General features: G+C 34.4%; 1 pseudogene; it reads left to right on the top strand.

Moving 5' to 3' along the window:
- Positions 1-1,878: 1,878 nt before the first annotated feature.
- Positions 1,879-7,731, top strand: LOC120191981 (annotated as a pseudogene).
- The last annotated feature ends 361 nt before the right edge of the window (positions 7,732-8,092 follow it).

Genomic DNA, 8,092 nt, shown 5'->3' with positions numbered 1-8,092 from the left:
TCATTTTTTTTTTCAAATAAGTCCTTTATTGCTGTCAACTTCTTTGCTTATGTGACATGATACCTCATTTTTTTAGATTATTAATGTGCAATGACGCATCATTGGTCATGGCATTTGTAAAATATAAATATTTTTAGAGATAAATAATATGTATAGGTGGTAAAGATTAAAAATATGAAAAAAAACAAAAGATAAATTTTTGGAAATATTATTTTATTTTAAAAAATATATTTTAAATGTCGCGTAATTAATGATGTGTTATATCATGCGAGTAACTTTAAAAATAAAATATCATATCACATTTTCACATAAGTGATTGTTAGTTAACCGACGAAAATTATTATCTAAAAAATTAAAATATCATGATTTAAATTGCAAAAAAACAAATAAGGACACATTTAAAGAAGTGTCGAATATTATCAAGGGTATGTTAGTCATTATACACGAATTAAACAATTTTAGTAATTAAAAGATATTTGCTATCTTTAGAAGTTATGTAAGGATGTTAAAACGTTTATTGTCAAATGATTAAGTGTTTATAACAAATATTACATTGTAATAATCACATAATAAAAAAATAATCAAAAACAAAAAAGTATGTTATGCTATTATGTCTATAAAAGATGAATTTTTTTCTCAAATTAATATTAAGATTTTTTAAAATTTAATATTCAGTCATGTCACTTTAATAGCCAATTAAATTATGACAAATAACAAAAAACAGTATCTTTGTTCTGATCACATTATCAACCAACTATTGTAGCAGTGCCACAGATACTAACTTAAATTTGTTTTCAAACTTGGATATTAAATTGAAAAAATAAATAAATATAAATACAAATTTTGAAAAATAGTAAACTTTAAGTACTAAATTTGTACAATAAATTTATATATTATGCGAATTGGGCCGTATTCTAATTAAGAGTTTTGTAAAGAATAATTTTTTTAGGCCCTTGGATCGGAAAAGGTTAAGATGGCTCATTATCACCAACTTTGTTGGGCAAATAATCCAAAAGAAAAAAAATTAAAAGAAAATAAAGTGTTTGAAAATTAAATTAGAATTTACGTCATTTGCTACAGTTTTTGAAACTTGATACGTCCTTGTGACGATATTTATAAAATATAATAAATAGTTAGAATTTGTTATACTTTTATGATAAGATTTATATAATTTTTTAATATATTATAAATTTGTCATGAAGACATGAGGAGTTTCACATTTATTGTAGCAAATAACCTAAATTTCAAAATAAATTTTCAACACATGCACCTTTTAAAATTTTATTTTCTACCCACAATATTTTTAAAATATGTTATTTTTTAATAATATGGGGTAAATACAAATTAGTATAGGTTTAAAAAATTTTTAACTTTTTTTATATTAAATGTTTGTGTCCTTAATATTTTTAATGTTCGAATTTAAAATTTTAAAAAATATAAATAATACTTTTATCACCGATATTATTGTACTTCGTGCTATATAATTGGTTAGTCCATCTTCAATAGAATGCTCGTTCGTGCGCACCGTTATCACAAATGTCGTTGGCCGTGAAACCAAGGGTTAGAGCCTACGCGCTCTGAGTCTAGGCCCGAGCCAGCGGATTAACTAGGCGGGAATTTCTTATTACCGTAAAAATGGCGGGAATTCCTCATTTTGCCACTCGATCCACTTGAAAACATTTAATCTCCACTCCTGCAAATCCAACGGCCACAATTTCACCAACATCGTTTATCTCCCGTTTATTTTGGAGCGCATCGTATCTGTACGAAAAGTAGATCTCTCCTAAAAGAAAAGAAGAGAACACGGAGAGAAAAAAAAAACCCTCAAATCTGAGAAAATAGATGGCGAAATCATCGAAACCGGCGTCGTCGTGATGAAGCACCATCCAACGGCTCAAGTTCATCGGAGAAGAGAGGGTTGAAGATCAGATCAACGGTGACGAAGACGACGAAGAAGAGCTCGAAGCCGTCGCCCGCTCCGCTGGTGCTTCCGATGAGGACGACGATGATGACGGTGCCCCCGATTCAAACGCGGATGACGGTTACGAGGTACTTTTACGATTTTACCCTTGTTTTGCTTTCGAATTTTTATGATTTCAGTAGTCAGATCTATATTTTTGGTTATTTGTAGTTAAGGTCTTCCAACATTATATATATATATATATATATATATGTTGCTGAGAAGATCTTCATTGTGTATATTTGTATTTTATGATTTATAGTTGTTTGATCTTTATCTTTTTTGGTTACTTGTGGTTAAGGCCCGGCAACAGTTGAAAATATGTTTAAGATTTTAGTGTTTACTCTCCAGTACGTATTTTGCTTCTAGGATTTCTGATACTTGTTGTGGAGACCTTCACTTTTATATTTATTTTTTTATGATTTTTGAGTTCTTTTTTTCCTTTTCCCTGCAGTATGAGTCTAGCGGGGCTGACCCGGAAATTAGGAAGAGAGAGAAGGAGAGATTAAAAGAAATGGAGAAAGTAAAGAAGCAGAAGATTCAGGAAATATTGGATGCTCAAAATGCTGCCATTGATGCTGATATGGTGTGTATTCTAGAGAAAAGTTCCATTTCTGTTAATATCAAGTGTAATTTATGGGTTGCTAATGTTGGTTTAATTTAGAACAAGGGGAAGGGACGTTTTGAAGTATCTTTTGCAGCAGACAGAGTTGTTTGCTCATTTTTCTAAAAGTGACCTATCATCATCATCTCAAAAGAAGGCGAATGGAAGGTATAGGCTCTCTCCTTTTTGCTAAGGGTGTTGAAAGGAAATTATTCTCGTGTGGTATTTTCATGGTATTAATGGTTATATTTTGTAAGTGGAATGGTTGTTTTCTATTTGTTTTTTAATGGTTTCTTCCACTTATTAAATTTAGGGGACGTCATGCATCAAAAGTAACTGAAGAGGAAGAAGATGAAGAGTACCTCAAGGAGGAAGAAGATGGTTTGTCTGGAAACACACGATTGGTGACTCAACCTACTTGTAATTCTCTCTCTCTGAAACCTCAGTTAGAGAACACAGTTTAACTGGTTTCATATCTCTTAGCACTTTGCTTTTTTCTATCCTCTCTCCAGGCATTCAAGGAAAGATGCGGGACTACCAACTTGCTGGTTTAAATTGGCTTATTCGACTGTATGAGAATGGTATAAATGGAATTCTTGCAGATGAAATGGTATGTGTTGCAGCATGGCTTTTGGTGATTCACTTATTGTTTAAGTTCATTTGGCAAGCTTGTTTTTCTGATCACAATAATCTTGTTATATTATTAGCTGATGTTTTGTTTACTCTATTTTGTGTAAAGGACTGGGGAAAACTTTGCAAACTATTTCTTTACTGGGCTATCTGCATGAGTACCGTGGAATTACTGGTCCTCACATGGTTGTTGCTCCAAAATCAACTCTTGGTAACTGGATGAATGAAATTCGTCGATTTTGCCCAGTCTTGCGAACTGTAAAATTTCTTGGGAATGAAGAAAGAGTAAGTTGCTTGATGCATGCTTTAGTGACGACTCTTTATTTCTCTCTGTAATTCTTATGTCTTCTAATTTCTACAGAGATACATCCGTGAGGAGTTACTGGTTGCTGGGAAGTTTGATGTCTGTGTCACAAGTTTTGAAATGGCCATTAAGGAGAAGTCTGCCTTGCGTCGTTTTAGTTGGCGCTATATAATTATTGATGAAGCCCATCGAATCAAGAATGAGAATTCACTCCTTTCAAAAACAATGAGGCTCTACAACACTAATTACCGTCTTCTTATTACTGGTACACCACTTCAGGTATGCCTTCAAATGTTATGCTATAGAAGTACTTACTGTGTTTTAAGACTTGGTCCATTCATGATGTATGGTATGCTTTTTGCACTATAAATGCCTATGCCATTTTCTACTGAACTTGCATTTAAGTTGAACATTTGGTTGGATTTTTACAATTCTGTCTTGTACTCTTGTTGTTTACACATCTAATAATCTTTTTTTTGGTGCAGAATAATCTCCATGAGCTTTGGGCTCTTCTTAACTTTTTACTGCCAGAGATTTTTAGTTCAGCTGAAACTTTTGACGAGTGGTTTCAGATTTCTGGTGAAAATGATGAGCAGGAAGTCGTTCAACAACTTCACAAGGCAAGTTAAAAATCTTATACCTATTCATGGCTGGCATATAACTTTGTGTAAATAATTAAGATTCTTTGTCCCTGCATCTTTAGGTTCTCGGCCATTTCTCCTTCGGAGATTGAAATCAGATGTTGAAAAGGTTTGCCACCCAAAAAGGAAACTATCCTGAAAGTAGGAATGTCCCAGATGCAGAAACATTATTATAGAGCTCTGCTGCAAAAAGATCTTGAAGTTGTTAATGCTGGTGGAGAGCGTAAGCGTCTTTTGAATATTGCAATGCAGCTGCGTAAATGCTGTAATCACCCATATCTTTTCCAAGGTGCTGAACCTGGACCTCCATATACCACAGGGGACCATCTTATAACCAACGCTGGTAAATTTACTTCCTGGACCATATTGAATCCATTTATGTTGAATGAAAGACAACCTTAAGGATTTATTTATAGGTAAAATGGTTCTTGGACAAGCTACTGCCAAAGCTGAAGGAACGTGATTCTAGAGTTCTGATATTTTCTCAGGTAATCTTGGGGGTTGCCTAGTATCTATTGTATATTTGCATTGTTTACAAATTATTGGTCTGTGCCTATCCCTGTGATTTTCCCAAGTTCCATAGTAATTATTTTGCTGTGGGAATTTATTCCATCAGATGACAAGACTGCTGGATATTCTGGAAGATTATTTGATGTTTCGTGGGTACCAGTATTGTCGAATTGATGGTAATACAGGTGGAGACGACCGTGATGCTTCCATTGAAGCCTTTAACAAACCAGGAAGTGAGAAATTTGTCTTTTTGTTATCAACTAGAGCCGGAGGTCTTGGTATTAATCTTGCTACAGCAGATGTTGTCATCCTTTTGATAGTGACTGGTGAGCTTCTTACTTGGTTTATTATATATGTGTGTGTGTTTTGTTCCTTATTTGATTGGTGATAAAAGGGAATCTTTCAGGAATCCACAAGTTGATCTGCAAGCCCAGGATCGTGCTCATAGAATTGGTCAAAAGAAGGAAGTTCAAGTGTTCCGTTTTTGTTCAGAGGTCTTGGTGTTCTCATTGTATTCCGGTTGAGAAGTTATCCTATGTTATGGTAGACTTATTTGTTTTTTTATAATGAAACAGTACACTATTGAGGAAAAGGTGATTGAGAGGGCCTACAAAAAGCTTGCCCTAGATGCTCTGGTTATTCAACAAGGACGATTAGCAGAGCAAGAGTAAGAATTTTCCCTCGCAGTGCAATTGTTTTGCTTGATGCAATAATTGTTTGGAGGTCTATATTCATTTCAATATCTTGTCTCATGCAGCTGTTAACAAAGATGAGTTGCTTCAAATGGTGAGGTTTGGTGCTGAAATGGTCTTTAGTTCCAAGGATAGCACAATTACAGATGAAGACATTGATAGAATCATCGCTAAAGGAGAAGCAGCGACAGCTGAACTTGATGCCAAGATGAAGAAATTTACAGAGGATGCTATTAAATTTAAAATGGATGATAGTATGCCTCTCTTGCTCTTGTTTCCTTAGTTTTTTTTATTATTTAATGTTCTTATAAATAATCATTTAAATTTTGACATTCTTCTTTCTAGCTGCTGAATTATATGATTTTGATGATGACAAGGTAAAAGCATCCTTCTTACTTATACCTAATCATTTGTTTGATCTCTTCCAAGTCTTGCATTTTACACTTTCCTTTATTGATCTTGGTGTTTTTGCTTCTTCTGGATAAAGGATGAAAACAAGTTTGACTTCAAGAAAATTGCAACTGAAAATTGGATTGAACCTCCAAAAGAGAGCGGAAGCGGAAGTAAGTCTCTATTTCCAGCATTTTCACTTAAAGTTTGCATTGATTATCTTTCATGTTTTTGACGTGTACTTATCATTTCCATTTATCAGTTACTCGGAATCTGAGTACTTTAAACAAACCCTGCGCCAAGGTGGTCCATCAAAACCAAAGGAGCCTCGAATACCTCGCATGCCTCAACTGTAAGCCCTTTCTGAAATTAATGTTTTGTTAAATAGTTTGCTTGTTAGATATTGTAGCTAATAAACATTTCAATTTCTCAGGCATGATTTCCAGTTTTTTAACACTCCGAGGCTGAGTGAATTGTACGAGAAAGAAGTACGCTATCTTATGGTATGATGAACAGACAAATACCATTTTCTGTATTCTCCATCCATTGAATTGCTGTTGGTTGTGATTGATTTCCTGACCATAATTTTTTCATTAAAATCAGCAAACCCTCAGAAGAATCAGGTGAAGGACACAATTGATGAGGCTGAACCTGAAGGAGGAGACCCATTAACTGTTGAAGAGTTGGAAGAAAAGGAACAGCTATTAGAAGAGGTGAGTCGAATGCATTGTATGTTATGTTTATATATATGTATACATATTTTGATACATTTTCTAAACTACCCATAAACTCCTCAAATTCGTAACTATAAATTGGAGGATATTGTGTGTAAGTGTGTTCGATCTTATACCCTCCAGATTGTTTCATTAGCAATGTGCCAACTGAGCTAAGACTAAGTCGGCCATGCTTATATTATTGATTACTTAAATTTTGGGTGCATCAGGGGTTTTCTTCATGGAGCCGGAGAGATTTCAATGCATTCATTAGAGCTTGTGAGAAATACGGACGAAATGATATCAAAAGTATTGCTTTAGAAATGGAAGGGAAACTGAGGAGGAAGTTCAAAGATATGCTAAAGTTTTTAAGGAACGGTACAAGGAGTTAAATGGTAAGTAGATGTGATGTGATTAGAGCGTAAAACTTTGATTAGTTTTAAGTAGCTTATTCCAGGAGCTTGCTTTAAAATGATTTGAAGTAAGCATATGCATGCGAATAATGGTATACAGATGATAAAATTCTGTTAATTGTTTCTGCACAATATTTGAATGCTGCATTAATTTTGAGGGTTTTATTATACTGCAGATTATGATAGGATAATTAAGAACATTGAAAGAGGGGAAGCCAGAATTACTAGAAAAGATGAGATCATGAAAGCAATTGGCAAGAAATTGGATCGCTACAAGAATCCATGGCTGGAAATGAAGATCCAGTATGGTCAAAACAAAGGAAAGCTGTACAATGAAGAATGTGATCGGTTCATGGTGCGTCTTATAGTCTTTCTCTGTCAAGTGGTTTATTTTAGTCCACATTATTTTTTTTGTGTTATTCATGCCCTTGCATCTTATGTAAAACAGATATGTATGGTTCACAAGCTTGGATATGGAAATTGGGATGAATTGAAGGCAGCATTCCGAACATCTCCTTTGTTTCGATTGATTGGTTTGTGAAGTCACGGACAACTCAAGAGCTTGCAAGGAGATGTGACACCCTCATCCGATTGGTCGAGAAGGAAAACCAAGAATACGACGAGAGGGAGAGACAAGCCCGCAAGGAGAAGAAACTTGCCAAGGTTCTGTATTTAGATACCGATTGTGCATACTACAGTTTGTTCTTACCATGATTCTCCATCTTTTTACATTTCAGAACATGACCCCATCAAAGTGGCGGGAGGCAGCAGCCAATTGAGAGTCCTGCTCAACTAAAAACCGAAACAGCTATCGATGGATGATTACGTTGTCTTGGTTCGATTCTTACAGATACTTTCAGAATCTGGTGATTAATGTTTTTTTTATTTTCCTTTACATAACGGTGGTATTTATCTCATTTTGCCAGGGAAAAAGGAAGAAATGATCTACTCGAGTAATAGTAAGTACAATTTTTTTAAAAGCCCTAGATTTTATGGGGTTTAGGGTTCGAGTTTGAACTTTTGGTACGGACTTAGGCAGTGTTAAGAATGATTGGACAAACTAGTTATCCTGCAACTACTCGATCGTTAGTTGGGTTACGAAGTTGTATAATATGCTAGCCTACTTATTTTACTATATGCTACTATTTTTTTAAGAATTATCAAGAGATGTCAAGGGTCGGGTCGGAGTGGATTTTTAGTCTACTCGAATTTGATCTGACACTATCATTATAAAA

Source organism: Hibiscus syriacus, unplaced genomic scaffold (assembly GCF_006381635.1).
Source record: "Hibiscus syriacus cultivar Baekdansim isolate YM2019G1 unplaced genomic scaffold, ASM638163v2 tig00116971_pilon, whole genome shotgun sequence".
NCBI classification, from domain to species: Eukaryota; Viridiplantae; Streptophyta; class Magnoliopsida; order Malvales; family Malvaceae; genus Hibiscus; species Hibiscus syriacus.
Note: the sequence above shows the minus strand (reverse complement) of the source record. Positions and strands in the feature narration are given on the sequence as shown.